General features: G+C 41.9%; 1 non-coding gene across 1 annotated transcript; it reads right to left on the minus strand.

The window, feature by feature from the left end:
- Nucleotides 1-7,300: 7,300 nt before the first annotated feature.
- On the minus strand, nt 7,301-7,402 carry LOC121154578. Its single transcript, XR_005883560.1, has one exon. It is a non-coding gene; the product is annotated as a U6 spliceosomal RNA (small nuclear RNA).
- Nucleotides 7,403-18,036: the final 10,634 nt, after the last annotated feature.

Consider the following 18,036-nt stretch of genomic DNA (forward strand, 5'->3'; position numbering starts at 1 on the left):
TCAGTACTTCTAAAGTTCACTGTCACTGGAAACTGTGGACAATAAACATTACAAATAAACTCTATGCACAGATCATTTTCCAAACATACAACTTAAGCTTCTTTGAGGGACTGTGCACTATGGTTGAACCCATGCTGCTACCCTGATCATCTATAGACAGGACAGTGGTGAACTGGGCAAGCTTGATGGTGATTGCTGCAGCTGTCGCTACCCTCAGGGCAAGCAATGGCCTCTGCAGTTTTTACAGCTCACAGAAACTACCTCTGTCCAAAGAAAAAGAGATGGCTATGCCCGCAGAACATTAAAATGCTGAAAGCAACTCAGCAGGAAGCTTTCGGACTGAGATCCAAGCCCAGAGTAGCAAGTGTTTCCAGGGCCATGCCCCGGATCTGAAGCTTAGAACTGCTGCACATGCTTAATATTGATGGTTCTGAGTTTGCTGAGTTTAATCGTCTTAGTTTATTTGCCAATGGGAAACACTTCAGGGCTTACAAAATAGAATTCTAACCATATCTCTCTTCTTGGAGTTCTGAAGTAGGCCAAAGGCATCATCACCCTCAAATTCTCAAGCTGTAAGCATCCTTTTCCTCCTTTCTGACTCGCTCCACTGTCAGATATCAAAAGTCTGACCATGCTACCAAAATGCCCTACATATGGTAGAGCACTTTTTGTAGAGAATAAACACATGGGCAGGGATTCTATCCACCACAGTCCTCTCACTGTGTACTCAGAGGGAGGCTAGAGGTGGTTAACAGGCATGGCCAGATAAGGATGGTGATAAAATCTAACCAGTTGTGTAGCCTTTCAGGAGCCATTGGATATGGTCTGCCATTTTGCTTTCCTCTCTGCACTCAAGAACTCACTGTGACTTGCCCCAAGCCCTGTGATATCAGCAGGGAACTTGAGCCTGGAACTTCACCCTTGCACTGAGCGGCCCCAGGGCAGCAGCATGCTTCAATGATGCCACACACCATTAGGTTCTTTCTGTGCTTTGGCAAGTTTCATATTTTGGCATTAGCTTGTGATTAGTATCTCCTTTACGCCACGTGATTGCATTTGGTGGAATTCACGCCTACCCAAATGAGGAGAGGCTGCAGACACAAATCAGAAATGAACCTTTCTAGGTTCTAGGTTGAGTTCACAAAAGAAACCGGTCTTGGCTTCTCCTTTTCCTTTCTCCATATTTCTTAAGAACAGTCACTCCAACGAAACATCAGAGCATCAATACTCTGGGAACACATTCCATGGGATAGAAGAGAGAAGAGGATTCCTACCAAAGTTGTCACAGCACAGGGTGGGGAACTCCAGTGTGAAAGTTATGAACTGTGATCCATTGCTGTAGACTGGCTTATTCGGAGAGCAGCCTGGGACAGCTATGCATCCACTAGCTTGCAGCTGAGGTATCTCTCTCTCTAGTCCAGCCTTCCCCTTATGTCAGTGCTGATCTGCAGAACCATGCAGAGCCTCTGGAAGCCTCTTTCCCAGTTCCACCAGATCAGTCCTCAGCAGAAGTGGCTTCCAGTCCTGATGACTTAGGAGTTTATGCCCTTGTTCTGCCAACGACTAAAGTATCAGCATGAGAGCTAATGTACTTCTCAGAAGAGGGTGCGCAGAACATATTTCCATCTAGAAAGGAAATCTTTTAAATCAATGTAGAAAGCCACAGAATTTCTGCATGATGGATGTCTGATGATTGCTTAGGCAGAGCAGTATGAGAAATAGGCTCTACTCTCTTTTTCTTGCTTTCAGCATCACCACAGGTACAGAAAGAAGAGCAAAGTGAGGCGTTTACAAGCCTATTCCAATTATTCCAGTGTTACCATTAGTCTTTCTATTCCATGAAGGCCCAGGTTCAAATTTACTAAAGATATCAATTTTTACAGCCAGTATTTTCCAGAAAATAGAGCCTCCAAAGGAAGGAGCCCAAGGGATGGAATCAGAATATAAGAAAATGCCCTGTCTCTCCATGGGAATGAAATAATAAAAGAGCCAGTCAGTGGCTCTCTTTCTCACCAAATGCTAATGTGCAATGTGGTAGATGGAATATTAATTGAGACTAGTAGTAAAATTCCAAGTACAGTCTCAGAACAAGTTGCCGATTGTGTTAAGTTATAGAACTGTTCTTAGAGAATACGCCACTTGCAAACCTCGTGAACAATCACCTGGTGTGAAATGCACAAATGTATTTTGCAACCAAACCCAGGCATAAGCCTCATAGTCAAGGCCCTCACCCATGCATGGCATTCTGACTCCTGATTCCTGGGGCATTTAAGGTCTAATCTTGCATTTTTCCCAGAGACACATTTTACCAATCTCCCACAAAGTGCCTTTGCTCTTACCATTCCCCGACCTGTCCCATCTGAATGATTCCCTCACATCTATGATTTTATATGAGGGACTCCACAAAATTCAGGTGTGAGAAACATCTGGATAAGGGCCTATAGCAGAGGTTCAAAAGCAGAGTAGAAGCTGATTGATGCCGAGAAGGAAAAAAACAAAAACAGTACATTGTGTGACTCCAAATTTTGAAAATTGTTTCATTCAGAGTAACAGCCTTTGTGAATTGCTGCAGCTCTATTATGTAACAACCAGAACGGCCTACATCACATGACCCACCCAGCTGGGGTCCTCATTACACCAGTGACAGCACAAAAATGCCTCTCTGGAGCTTCACTTTTTTGACTGGGTCCTGAGTAGTTTCTGGAAATCCATGTGGTTTTGGGTATACAAGGTTCTAGAATCCAAAACACTATTTGAGGTACAAGACCTCTTCTACGTTCTACGTTTTTTTTTTTCTTTCTTCAATCATCCAGATTAGAAGGGCTAACACAATAGCTAAGGCCGTGAAGCTGCTTGCAGTAAACCCTCAAGAAATTGACAAAGAAAGGATTGCATCACGATTCTCCAGAGAAAGAGATCCAAGGGGCTAAAACACACACACATACACACACACACACACACACACACAATCTCTGGAGGCACCTGAATCTGAAGAGCTCTGATTGTTGGTTTTTTTTTTTTTTTTAATACAAAGCAGAACTACATACTCTACAAAGATTTGGAAATTAAAATTTCATAAGATCCCATACAAACCAGTTGCTAGGACATGGTCCACTCAGTCTTCTGATTGGACATAACATGTGGTGGAGCAGGAGCATGCCAGGGGCCTCAGAGGCTCCATTTCATCCTACTAATCTTTCAAGACCTATAAGATACCAGAATCCTTATCATCTCAAAGGCGGAATAGGAGATTTGTGGGTAGCTTTCAGGCAAAAACAGTCATGAGGTGGTGATATGTCAAAAAGGAGGAATCGATGGCCTGAGGATCTCTTTGCAGACAACAGCCAGTGCAGCCACATACTATAGCCATTACACTTGCAGAGGGAGAGAGGGTAGAACAACTCTTTGACTACAGTGAAGTGTCTTCCCCATGCTAGTTCTAGACTTAAGCTGAAATGGGCAACATTTATATCCTGTTGAGAGGTTCACACTTGCATAGCCAGCACATTCTAGGGAGATTAATGTCTGCTATTCACTACATATTTAATAATATTACACATTCATCTTACTTGATTTTCCAAAGCTGAAGTTCAGAAAGACTGAGTAGGTGGAAAATTTAGGAAAGGAACACTCACGGGGAATAATCCCCAGGTCAATGACCTTGCTTTTGTTCCTATGACCAAGGCCTGTTACTCAAGAGGGAGATGATGGCTTTGATGTGGCCAGCAAGTGGTTACATCAGATAAAAAGCTGCACCTCAATCCCAGATCTGTGCTTACCTCCAGGGACATTTGTGGGGAAGCCACTGAGGCAGAAGATACACACCTGAAAGTGTTGCTAAAAGGACCTCTGTGAAATGACTCAAGGCTCAGTCTTGGAAGGCCCTTCACTGTAGCTCCAATCCTGTTTCCTCTTTCCTAACTTATTTCCAGAAAATAATTAGGCCACCCTAAGGAAAACCCCTCAGCAGGAACTTGAGGACCTATTTCAAGAGAAAATTTTTCTAATGCATTGTTGTCATGCTCATGGCCCAACCATGGGTTTGGGGATCATTTCCAGGAGGCATCCTTCATCATGTGTAGATTTGCATGACAAGAGGGACCACACAGAGAGAACATATTAGAGACATGGTTTTCTGTAGTTCCACCACAAAGCCGTACACCCAACAATCAATGCTGGCCAACATGCAAGACTGAGCTGTCACTTTGGTTTACAAGGAATACAGTGTCTCCACAGGGCACTGTGGATGCTAGAAATTTCTCTCAAGAGCCAACTCTTACATAAGGGGCTTATAGCCTGTCAGTAGCTTCATGGAAATAATTAACATGAAGAACTATGGATTTAGTGTAGGGCTCATACTGAGAGAACAGCTCCTTACATCCATGTGCTGGTGAAGGGCCTCTTCCTTCACCTGCAGGCCCTAGCAAAGGTGTGGGTGCTTAGCACAATGTATTAGGAAGTTAGACCAGGTATTAGTTTGACAGGAAGTTAAAGCTGACAAAGATGCGAGTGGTCATTTCTCTCTGGAAGAATTCCCAACCTAATGGGCTGGCTTCTCCTGTGCTGTGTAATTTGCTTCCAGGACAGGATATTCTCCAAGTCATTAATTGCTCTGCACATTCCTTGCCAGAAGAAACACGTGTAAGATGGAAAAGTCATTGTGCATTCCTGTTTTCCAGGAAGCATCAGTCTTCTGGCCTCAGAGTCTGCTCAAGGCTTTTCCATTCTCCAGCCTAGATCTAAGCTGTTAAGCTGTTCATCCATATCTACCAAGCTCATGTGTGTGGCAGGAGTTTCAGTGTGTGTTCTCAAGAGGAGCAGATAGAGTTCAGGACATGAGGGGAACCAGAGGTAAACCTGGCGAAGGAAAGCACTTGGGTTCTGTTCCTGAAAAAAGGGGATGTGGTAAGGCTTTCCACAAAGCGCAAGTGCTAGGTGGAAGTACCCTACGACAGAATGCAATTGCGGATGAATGAGCCAATGTAACTACCCAATGAGCTACACTTGAAGCACCATGCACTTGAGCTCCTCAGCCAGTTATACCAGTGTCCCACTTGACAGAGTGGCTATAGAGCCACTGCCTCTGAAAGGATTAAATTGTCTTCTACAGTTAACATCCCATGCCCATCCTCAGATGAACCAAAGGCCAAAGAAAATCGCTACCTCATCCTGGCAATATTTTCTAGCTAAGCAGAGAAAAGAGCCCCCATCTATGAATCCTGGTTAATATCTTGATAGCATACTGAATGGAAGTCATTTAAATGTTACAGCTCTTGGAAATGACTATTGTTTACCTCTTTTTCATTGAGAGGAACTGAGCCACAAAAAAAGTTAAAGCAGAATGGAACCATGGATGGAAAACTGAAATGTGGGGAGGGTTTGGATAGAAGCGGCAGAAGCCACAACTCTATTTCAGAGACAGCCCTACTACAGGAGTTCCCTGAATTCCCAGGCCTGGCATCTCCCCTTTCTAGCTCATTCTCTTCTCCTTCATCTTACACCATCCAATGTCAGATTTTCAGAATCAATGTTCTTCATTCTTCCCACTGCACAGCTGACTTCATGGTCCCATGCTGAACAACACCACAAACATCCTTGTCCTACTCTGCTTCCATGCCTGCAATAATGCCAAGGCTCTACCCTTTCCAGTCCTGCCTTTCTATCCATGGCTGAGACCTACTGGATAAACAATGTACAGTCAAACTTACTGTACCAACATCATTTCATGGACTACAAAAGGAGAGTCAGCTCCAACACTGTATGGTCATCATTCATTCGATCACCCATTTCATATAAACTTAGCCAATGCTTTCTATGTGCATCCGGGATGCGTAGGTGGAAAAAAATAAATGGGTTACTGTCTCCAATTCTTAGATCCTGCATCCCAGTTTATTATCCTAAACAAAACCATTTCCAACTGTTTACATGTTAAGAGGCTTCTGCAACCCCAAGCCCCATGACAAAAGTGCTGGAGTCCAGTTCACAAAGGCTCACGGATGCAGCTTTTCTCCATAAAACACCAAAACCTTTGCCTGCCACCCTCCATTCCAAGAGGACTGGAAAAGAAGCTTCGGTAAATCTGCCAGTGGACTTTCTAGACTGGAGAAGGTGCTATTCTCTCCCCCAGCACATTTTTACCCATTTCTGCATTCTTTGGTTCAAACTCACCTTCTCCAAAGACAAGGACCATGTGACTCTTGCTCAGTGCTCCCAACACCCACTAGTGCACAGCAACAAAACCTATTTGAGGGAACTAAATCATGCAGGCTTTCCTCCAGGTTTTCTCCTAACACTGTAACCTTTCTGGTAAATAACTGAGCTTCCATATAACAAATCCTAAATATGGCTTTGCAATGTGAAAATTTTGACTTTCATCACGACCAGCAAAGGAAAAAATACTGCTCTTCTGAATATAAAAAAAAAAAGCAAAGCCATCCACTAATTAAATGAAAAATATCCGCATCTGAGAGAAAACAGATTGGAATACTGGCAAAACTCCTACATTACATGATTACAGAATGTCACACAATGTCACAATTTTTGAATGTTGAAAACCATTCTTCCAGATATCTCACTTCACACTTAGGTGGAAGCACTGACGTTCTCTCCATGCATTGGCTATTGGCTTAAATGCAGCAGACATGACTAGTAAACTACTCAGTACTTCCAAAACATGTATTATGGAAGAAGAGTTGTTTTTGAGTGAACCAGTGTAGCCATATTATCAGTCAGGATAGATTAAGATGTGGATCAAAATTAGTATGAGGAAGCTTTGTTCTAACAAAGTCAGGCATCACCCAAAGAATAACAAAAGATCATGTGTAAATATTAATCCTTATTGTATTTTATTTGTCTAACTTAGTAATGTATGCCTTCTGCTGCTTTTATAATATTGAACAAACCATGAGGTTAACATGAGGAAACTAAAGCATTCCCTATACAGCATTTGGGGATTGTGCAAAGCGGCAATCGCCACTAAAGACAGCACATCATCCCTAAAGCTATGCAAGCAGCCAAGTCAAGTGACCCTCACAGGAGCATATGAAATGAGGAATAAATACACACGCCTTCATGATCATGATCCCTCTGAAAAGTAGCACTCTCAGCATTTCAGTTGGCTGAATCAGTGACATGCCTCAGCAATATATGAATGCCAACATTTAAATATGTCTTCTTTCTCATATTTCTTTTTAAATTTTTACCAATTTAAGGACAACATATTTTGTGCATTCCATAGGTGCAGTTCCAAAAAGATAGCCATATTTCCCTCACTCCTCTGTCTAATACTCCTCAATATTCCCAAAATATGGAACGCTTTACAAGTTTGCATCCCTGTCTAGGGGCCATGCCAGTCTTCTTTGCATCATTCCATTTTTAGTGTATGTGCTGCCACAACAAGCACAGCCCTCTCAACATACAAATTCCGAGCTATGGTAGCAACACTTTTAACTTGATAAGTAATATAATAAGTTTTCTGACAAAGCTGAGCTGGAATACAAGTGCTAGGTTGTGACTTTCTGTATTAATGTTTTTTTGGCCTCATTAATAAAAGAAATCAAGAATAATTTGGGTCAGAGTAAAAACAGCACTGAGCATTGAGAAAAATGAGTTTTTATATTATCTAGAGCTAAGAAACAAAAAGAGGTTTCATTTCTTACCATTTGTCATGTTAATAATATTCAAATTTCCATTTTTATATGGTATGATTATTGACTTCGTATCTTTAGTGACAAACTGTTCTGCAATTCCATGTTAATGTTTGATTTGAAAATATGCAGAACTGCCTAACAGAATCAAGATGCACTTGCTGACATTCTCAATGGCCAATAAAAATGAATTATAATTTCCTAACCTTCAAGAAATAGGCAAAAACAACACCTGGAAGTCCAACCATCATCACCAAACAGATAGTTACATAACAGCAGGCAATGCCATCCTTCTTGATAACCGACTGCATTCCAAGATTATATTTCTTATTAGATTCTCACAAATGTACTTTGTATCTGAACTCTATGTCAAGTGGTAGCTTCTTTGTGTGACAGCAATCCAAATTTGGAGAAGGAGAGAGACGCAGCTGGTTTGTCTGAGGGACTATCATGTTCATTTGACCTTCTAGAAAAGTGTATTATTTTTCACAGAATGCTGTTACCTGCCCTTGCTATGCTATTATCCCGCTGATATATCCTTGGTTTAATGCTTTTCTAGTTTCCCAAGCTAGAGACTGCATATTCTGCTCACATGTCCTAGACTTGCATTCACACCCTACCAAGTTGAAGACAGTAATGAGAATCTGACTAGTCATTTATTGTGGGAGCAGATGAGGAGCAGACGCTGATTCCAGCAACAGCACCCCTCCCTTGGCCAAGGGCATCAAAGCCTTCACAAACACACCAGAATCTCTATTTCTTGTCTACACAGAAATTCCTCACTGTTAGCTCACCTAAAGTCTGCCCAACTGGCCATGTTCATTATTTTTATAATGAAGGGGACTTCTGTAAAACAAACCATCTAAACCCAATAAGCAACCATCCACAGGAAATAGGTTTGGATAAATAAAACTCTCCCCCTCTTTACCTTAAATGCTGGCAGATTCAGTGTCTGGGGAGCACCGTGCCCTCCCAATAGCAGAAGGTGGAAGGCCAGGAGGGGTGAACTTGGCCCAGCCCATCATGAACATGGGCACTAACCCCCTTTATAGGAGAAAGGAGCTCTCATGACCTGATAACCTCTCCAAGTCCACGCCTCTTCATGTGGCACTTTGGCCATTCGGTTTCTTCACCTGACTGCTGGCAAAGACACCTTCAACCAGAGCAGGAGACCAAAACACAAACACAAATATCAAATACCCAAACAACCTGAACCAAAACCTTCCATGTTTTTAAAGAATAGGTCCCCATTTGAGTGTTTCTAAAGGACAAATAAGATCACTTCTAAAAAATAAACAAAACACCTTACTCTAATTTCAAAAAAGAAAGAGAGCTGTAAGGAAAGAAAAGAGAAGCTGAACTAAATTCATTTTCCTTGGCTGTCTCCTAACAGGATTTTTTTTCCCCACATGGAAAGCATTTTAAAAAAAAAGATTAATTTGTTTTTATTGGAAAATCAGACTTACAGAAAGGAGGAGAGACAGAGAGGAAGGTATTCCATCTGCTGATTCACTCCCCAAGTGGCTGTAACAGCCAGAGCTGAGCAGATGCAAAGCCAGAAACCCAGAGCCTCTTCCAGGTCTCCCACATGGGTACCATGTCCCAAGGCTCTGGGGCATCCCGGACTTTTTTTCCAAGCCATAAGCAGGGAGCTGGATGGGAAGCGGGGCTGCCAGGATTATAACTGTGCCCATATGGGATCCCAGTATGCGCAAGGCAAGGATTTTAGCTGCTAGGCTACCATGCCGGGCCCAGAAAGCATGAGACTGCATTCTTTCCTTTTACAGGTGAAGATCCTTTATCTATTCCTACCACTGCAGAATACTAATACTCAGCTTTCATCTATTGTGCCTTGGCAGTGACCAACACAAATCAAAGGTTGAACTTGAAGAAGACAGAGATGCCAAACCCCTCACTGCAGCCACACACAGGGACACCTGCTCCACACAGCTGCAAACCAACTGTCCTATCCTTCTCTCATCTGCATTCTCCCAAGCCAATATGATACATTTCAACTGCCTGCTGGCTTTATTCATTCATTCATTCATTTGTTCATTCATTCACTTATTTATCTGTAATTCTCATTCATCTAGTTGTAATTCTTAACCCTTTCTTCTCTCAACTTCCTGCCTGGCAACCCTCACTCATGGCTTATTTTTCCTAAATCCACTCACAGTAGAAAGTGACAATACAGTCTTTCTGTACCCCAAGACAGAAAGACCGGGCGGACAAACAGGGAGCAGTCAGGCCAGTAGAGTGGATACAGCTTGTGTGCTAGAGCCAGAACAGAGTCCACAAAACAAAGCAGACCAGGATTCGGATGGGCACTCCTCCCCTCCCCCACCGCCAATAAAAGAGAAATGGCTGGGAAGCAGCTTGGGGTCGGGGTGGAAATGAGGAAATCCTTCCATGTCTGTTACCCCCTCCACTTTGGCAACCCATTTGACTTTGCCCAGCCAACAGTCTGCAGCAGAACAGACAGTGTGAAACTTCTGGTGTTTTCTTTGTTCTAGGTTAACTTTTTACAAGTCTGTTTTCCTCCCACTCGCCGAAGCCTGCTACAGAGCGTTGGCACAGAAACCGTTCCCAAGCAAAATAAAATGAAATAAAATCAAACCTCCATTGTCTGCTCCCACGCATGTCTTATTGGCATCTGAAAGCAATATTCAACTCTCCCATAGATGTCATTTCCCATCAGTTATTCTGCCCCCAGGTACAGCTCAGGCTGTGCATCCACCTCCCTGCTGAGTCCTAGGACGTATACTTCGGGGCATCTCTTCCTCCTTACACTGCAAGGACTTTCCTTTCTGCAAAAACAGGAAGCCACAAACACACAATTAAGTAGTATTTTCACTTGAACAGTGCAAATGCCAGACAAAAATGTGGTAAGAGCATTCTGTTTTTCAATGCATATTTAATCTCCCTTGTGCTCCCTAAGTGAGCCTCTTGAAAAACCCTGGGAGTCAGGTCTCTATGCCCAACTCAGGCACCAGTCAGAGTTCCAAGTCCACACTCAAGAGGAGAACTGCAGTGTTTGAATCCCCGAACCCGGGCTTGGCTGGGGCAGCCTTGCCTGCACCCTGTGCTCTTAGCCTTTGCAGGAAACCTATTAGGAAAGTCATGCAGGCACACAAAAGCTGCCTCTAGCGTTAGTGTAAAAATGAACATCCTGGTAACACTTCCACCATCTGCATCTATGAAATGATGAATATTAATGAACATGGGAATCGACTGGATGATTGGGTGATTGGGTGACATGTCCACAAAGAATTTGGTTTGGCTCTTGGTGGTTAATGAAAACCACATTCCCTTTCTCTCCAGGAAACTCCAAGAACAAGGAAGGCCAAGTGTTGCCCACAGGTTTGACCCATGCATTTTCCTCTCTGTTCATTGCTGATTCTTCTTGTTAACTGTCTTCCACTCACAGCAAAACCCACCAAGCAAGACCCAAGACTGTATCTCCATGAGCTTTCATTTGTACTAACTTAAATATTTTTCTTGAAAATCAGTTACTTTATCATGGGAAAGAATGAATTTGGTTATGCACTCTAGTTATTACATTGCCAAAGCTCATTGGACCCAAACAGCAGTCTCTAGCCAGCACTGGCTAGAAACAAGACCTGGGCAGGAATCCAGGAAGTTTATACATTATAGAGGAGTTTAGCATACTAAAAAGTTATGAGACTACACAATAGCAGAAGAAAGACTTGGGGAATGCTCTGAGACAGTGAGGCTTCCAGAGTGTTTCTGTACAAACACCCTTACCCTAATTCAGCTCCTTCCAGCAAGTTCCACCCAACTGGTGCTGGGCAGTGTCCTGGGGGCAGCAGTTCCTACTAAATTGCACACACATAGACTTAGGTAGCCACTAAGGACTTAAGATGTATTTGTGTAAGAATTCTGCTTCCAAGCGTTACATTCCCATAAGGAAGATGGTAATCGCTTTTAGTGCTTTGGAGGTTATGCTATTTTCATACCACATGTGAGATGACTTTTGGAAATCTCAGATAAAACTTTCAGATTAACATCTACTGTGTGCAGGTTGGCCCTCAGGCAAAGAGGATGGGGAGCTTAGGATTGCTTCTTTTGTTGAAATCTGAGGATTTAATCATGGGAGCCAGTTGCAATCTTAGGGGAAATGTCAGGAAGTAGTAAGATGAGAAGTATAAGCACCTTAAGTTGATATCTCCACACACATGTTCCTAAACCTGCTTTTATCACAGGTGCAAAATGCTTAGATTACATTTAGAAAGTTGTTTTTATTCTACTGTTTGGAACACATCGAAATTTTTTACCAAGTTGTGGGATTAAACAATTTCAAGTAAATTACCAAGGATTATATTTTTTAAAATAATAATAAAACTCCCTAAAACTTTATTAGTAATATTTAACTATTATATTACAGTTTCATTTTTTAAGAAACACTTTAAACTCACAGTTCAATTCTCTCTAACACACAGACATACACACACAAAACAGAACAGTTTATTATCCACAGATAGTAACTTATGAGTTTGTCTCTGCTAAAAGAAATTTGGTGTATAATTGTTAATATTACCACCAGGTATATAATAAATGTATATTGAAAAATGGGATTTCTAAACTTTCATCTTTTCTGTAGGAGTTAATGAGCTAAGATAGCAATCACGCCCAGGTGGGCAGGGAGTGTCAAGCCAGTCATGTTATTCAGCAGGACTTCTTCCCTGTTCTCCCACCCTCACAGTTGGCGAACACTCAACCTAAGAGCTAGGCTTAGAATAAACCATGACCCTGCCTTCTCCCCCAGCCATTACAATGCAAATAGAAAGGAGAGGTTGCTGAATCTCTTCATTTAATAATGCCCTCAAAAATTGAACTGTGGGGCAGAAACTGGGCCCACGAGTAGAGGCACTGACTGGGACTTGGGAGTGCCCTGGTTTAAGTTCCAGTCTGCCTCTGGTCTCTGCTTCCTGCTAAATTCCATGCAGGGAGCTAGCAGTTTAGTTCAAGTAGCTGCATCCATGCTAACTCCATAGGCAACATGGCCTAACTTGCCAGCTCCTGGTTTAGCCCAGCTCTGTGCGATCACTGTGGGTATATGGGGAAGTGAACCAGCAAGACCAGAAACACTCTTTCTCTGTCTGTCTCAACCTCTCAAAGAAAGACATACAATTTTTTAAAAATTGAATTGTGTTTACTCACGATTTTCAGAAATTAGAGATTTTTTTGCCTAGTTCAGACTAAGTATTAAAGTGAATTTTATATTATTAAACTAAAATATTGGTTTAATACTTTCAAATATAGTAAGCAAATTAGTGTTTGGAAACAATCAGCTTACTTAAACAATCTTGAGTTATTGCTGTTCATTAAATATACTACCAGGTTATTTGTCTTAGGTTTTGCATGGTTCATGAATTTGGCTACCTAAAAGAACTGTGGATGTGAATATTTTTTTCACATTTTCTATATTTTTACTCATTTTCTATAAATGTAGAAGTAACCAGAAGCAATTTTGATGTCCATGATTCTAGAAAGCGCACAAGGACTTGGAGCTGGAGTTTGCAGCAGCCTCATAAGCTGCTTGACCTGCCTGAGTGTGTCTCACTTCGCTGGAGATGTCCTGTCAAATCCATCCAACGCTGACTGGAATGGATCACCACCCTGACAGAGCACCGGGATTATGCCCATTTTCCCGCAAGAATCTCCATCATCATCATGAGAGGGCATGGTGCTTGGGAAACTCAAAAGAGAAACAAGTCTTATAGAGGCTGTAATGTGGGAACAAACAGAGCAGGGCAAGTAATGTTTCCTACATTGGTTTCCTGATGCCTGAAAGACAAAGTGTTAGGTTCTGTAAGCTCAGAAATCGTGAGTACACCAATGTAGAAGTGTGTGCCAGGAAGCAAATGGCCAGCACACTCACTCAACACAAGCATGTTTGTTTGTCATCTACAATATGTCCATTTTCTCTGTCAAGTTGAAATGTTAGGAGTTCAAGACATTACAATACTATAGTTTCATTTCACTCACTCTTAGTCTATCATTTCTGAGGATACGTGTTTTGATATCAAAGATGGTGTGAAATCTAGCAAACATCACTTGATTGAAATCTATTAGGCATGATTTAGAAAGTTGGTATATATGTTTTCAAATTAAACTTTCTCAAATGTCCTGAGATCAACACCATTGCATTTCATAAACAGGGAAAACCAAGGATCAGAAAATCTGACCACCATAACACCACAAAACTGTTTTATTTGATTTCACTGAGCAAAAAAAGTCAGATAAGGGCCCAGCATGGTAGTTTAATGGCTGGAGACCTCGCCTTGCATGAACCAGGATCCCATGTGGATACTGGTTCATGTCATGGTGGCACACTTCCAATCCAGCTCCCTGCTTGTGGCCTGGGAAAGCAGTAAAGCAATGGCCCAAAGCCTTGAGATCCTATATTCTTATGGGAGACCCAGAAAACGCTCCTGGCTCTTCGCTTTGGATTGGCTCAACTCTGGTCAATTGCAGCCACTCAGGAAGTGAATCAGAAGGTGGAAGATCTTTTTCTCTGTCTCTTGTCCTCTCTGTATATCTGATTGTCCAGTGAAGATAAATAAATCTTTTTTTAAAAGCATCAGATTAGAAAAGTCAGGGGCTCCGTCTGGTAGCCTACTGGCTAAAGTCCTTGCCTTGCATGCCCCAGGATCCCACATGGGCAGTGGTTCATATCCCAGCTTCTCCACTTCCCTTCCACCTCCCTGGCTGTGACCTCAGGAAGTAGTGAAGGATGGCCCAAGGTCTTGGGACCCTGCACTCATGTGGGAGACCCAGAAGAAGCTCCTGGCTGTTGGCTTTTGATGAGCTCAGCTCTGGCCATTGTGGGCACTTGGGGAGTGAACCAGCAGATGGGAAAAGGCCTTCCTGTCTCTCTTCCTCTCTGTATATCTGACTTTCCAATGAAAACTATTAAGTCTTTAAAAAAGTCAGAATATTTCATTTCTCCCCTACAGTATCTATATGTAGTTCTGTGGGATAGCTGGAAAACTGCTTTATTGAGAAACAGAGAGTGAAATTAGATTTATTTAGCACCCTATCCTTATCTCAATTTGTTCATGCTCCATACCATTATTGACATCAGCATACCACTTGTCTATTGTATACTCTAAAACCTAAATTGAGTTCTTCAGACTGGAGCCATGCCTCCTTCATTATTGCCAAGACTGTGGTTTCCTTACATTATCATATGTCACACTGTCCATGGAACTTATTCTGAACACCCTACTCCACAATCCTTGTCCCATCTCCAAGTAGACTCCCAATTCCATGTCTTGCTCTTCTAAAACTTATTTTTCCCTACATGCATTCTTCTAACACTAAATAGTCAACATGAAGTATCATGTTTCATCACGTAAAGAATTCAGCCTTGTCTACAGAAGAGTTCTAGACATTGGTTGATGGTCAGTGTTCTGTAAAGCTATGGAGTGTCTTGCCTGAATCAAGTATCTTGGTATACCTGAAAAATTTAGATAAAGCCATGTGCTTAATGAGGTTGTTTGTGGAGACAGCTTTAGGTCACAGTTTCAGCTCCACTTCCATAAGAACTGGAGATCGAGATGTGCCATGTCGATAGCTGACAAAATCTTTTGTTGGTGCCTCTAGTAGACTGAATGTCAAGTCCCAGGTAGCTTCCTGTTGGTCATGTCCTGTGCTTCTCACTACCCATCCTTGCCATGAGGGGCTAACACTTTTCTTCTCACCACTGAGAGAGTAAATTTGAAGATTCTTCATTTAAAGCCTTCCTGTACTCTGCTTTCATAGCTTTTGCATTCTCACAGTATTAAATTGTGTTTGAAAAGCTTTTAATAACGTCTGTCTTTCCAATACAGCATCAAGTCTGTAGCTGTGTTAGGGACTCCCAACCTTGCAGCTGGTGTCACCAAGGGCGGCAGTTCTAGGTACCCTTCTAATTCAGTGCCTTTGTTTCTATATAATGATTTGTTCCCACTCTAGAACACAAACTTGAGGAGGGCTCACCTTTGTGTGATTTGTTCACTGATCGGCCCAGGAACAATCAGGATAGTACATGCAGAGAGTATACTAGCTGCACCATAAACATTCTCCAAAACAATGAATTGGCTGTTTTCTACTAGCTGACTCTATTATTAAACTATACTAGAAACTATCTAGTTTCCCAATTATGTTTGTTTTAAAATATAGAATGCGAAATGGATGAGAACTTTCTAACTATTTTGGATAATGATTTGGAGGATGGGCAGTTGTAGAGTAGAGGTCTGAGTCTTATAATAACAGCAGTGCTAAGAGAAGGCATACAGTCTCCCTGGCACCTGGAACTTGCTGATATGTGAATCTTTACCACTCATTCAGAAGGAATGGACATGGATGAGCATATAGTCACTAATAGGTAGAAATATCTTTAAAAAGGGATTTAGAGCTTCCATGAAGAAAAACAAGCAAGGAAAGGGACAACTGTGTTACTTGTGATGCCTGAACAACTGCTCCTACTAAGAAAGGTCACTGAGAATTTGCCCCAAGGAAGGCATGCTTTGGACTTTTCCATAGTTTTAAGTTGTTTTTCTTTGTGTGGGGATTTAGCTAAAAAAAAAAAAAAAACTCTATAGAATTTCAGAAAAAGGACATGTGAATTTAAAGTGCAGATCAAAGATAAAACTACTCACTTGTCTTGGTCTATTGATTTCACATGTTCATAGAAAGCAGATTCTTTTAAGCCGTTAACCTTGTTCCTATTATATCAGTAGTATAAGGCTGAGAGCACCAAAGATGGATAGAGGGCCATTCTGCTACATTTAAATCATACAGCTTCATAAAATGTCATAATGTGTGTGCTTGGAGGTGACTCCTGACCTCTCCACTGCCAAGTCAATTAATCTGCTTCCAGCTACCTTCAAAATAAGTTTTAATAAGTATTTCAATAATATCCCTACTCAGTTATCCCTATGCCCTGTGCATACAGAACATCCTAATTTGGTCCTGAGTGCTAAGGGTACATGATGATGACCCAAACCAAAGCACACAGAATCTCTCACTGGACTGACACTCTATAGGTTGCCCCTAGCTCTTCATGTCTTTGATAATACCTGCCTATTCCATTTTCCTGAGACTAGTAAATTACAGAAATATTTGAAAGTCATCTTGTATCTTACAGTCTTTTCAATTTTGCTTTTTAATGCCCTTTGCATAGATTTATCCTTTTCAACTTACACTGTCACTTTTTTGGAAATCATCAGTACCTCTGTCTGGATTATTATGATGGTACCATGCCATCAGACAGCTGTTGCATTGAGCCCACAGCGTTAGGGCAATTATCATGGACCTGAGGACTTTCAATACAGAAAGCTGATAATGAACTACTGTGCATCCACCTAGTAATCAAAATTGGTCAACTGGTAGAAATCAGCTCTCATCTAGGCATACAATGAGTACGAACTCAGACAGTAATGCAGTATTCTGTCAGACAGGTGGTACATCCACTCACAGCTCAACACATAAACAACTGGTTGTCTTCATACTCCTGAGCCCAACTGAAAGGCAACAAGGTAGGGATCACAATGAGCCAGGAAATGGACAAAGCACAAGCTGACGCAGTAAACAGGAAAATTGGCCATGCATCCTGCATCCAAACATTTGCAATCCATTTCACCTGGCACTGAGACTTTGGAGACAGAATTGGTCCATGGGTGGATATATAATCCTGTTAGGTATAGGTCTTAAGCACATAGGATATAAAAAGATTTTCACCTCCAAAATGGTTCTAATTGAATGTAAACAAATTCCAGAAAACAGATTGCAAAATATTCACGCAAAAATCACTAGCGCATCTCATCTCCAAGGTTGAAAAGATGGCCTTGCACAAAAGCCCAGGACTTCTAAATTTATTGCAGAAGAAATCCCAGCTTTCTCTGAAGGTTATTCTCTTTATTTCTTGTCCAGAATGAAGCAGTGGACAAGAGTAAAAAACAGACCACTAAGCTTATTGATCACAGATTTACATAAATAAGGTTTGTACACACAGAGATGAGGGTTAATTTCCTCACTTATACAACACGTGAATCAACTTTGGTGAGTGGCAGTGGAAGCTGCATCAGTCCTCAAAAGCTGACATGCTCAAAAGGTCACCTGGGGCGGAGTGGAGGAGAGTGCCAAAACCATAGTTCACATCAACCTGGGGTCAGATTAATTCAGCTCCATCCTGCTGCATCCACCAAGCAGCCATTTCTGCCATTTAGCTTGTCTGTGTCCTTGATCGCTCACCAGAAAACAAAGCATGGGACCTCTCTGCACTTCAGCCAGAAACCGTCTCTGGAATGTATGCTAACCCCAATGTCCAGATGCAGCTTAGTGAACCTCAGTGCGCAGAGCTCCCCTGTTCAGAAGCCTTTGC

This window comes from Ochotona curzoniae, unplaced genomic scaffold (genome assembly GCF_017591425.1).
Source record: "Ochotona curzoniae isolate NIBS_2020 unplaced genomic scaffold, NIBS_Ocur_1.0 contig_1, whole genome shotgun sequence".
In the NCBI taxonomy this organism is placed as follows: Eukaryota; Metazoa; Chordata; class Mammalia; order Lagomorpha; family Ochotonidae; genus Ochotona; species Ochotona curzoniae.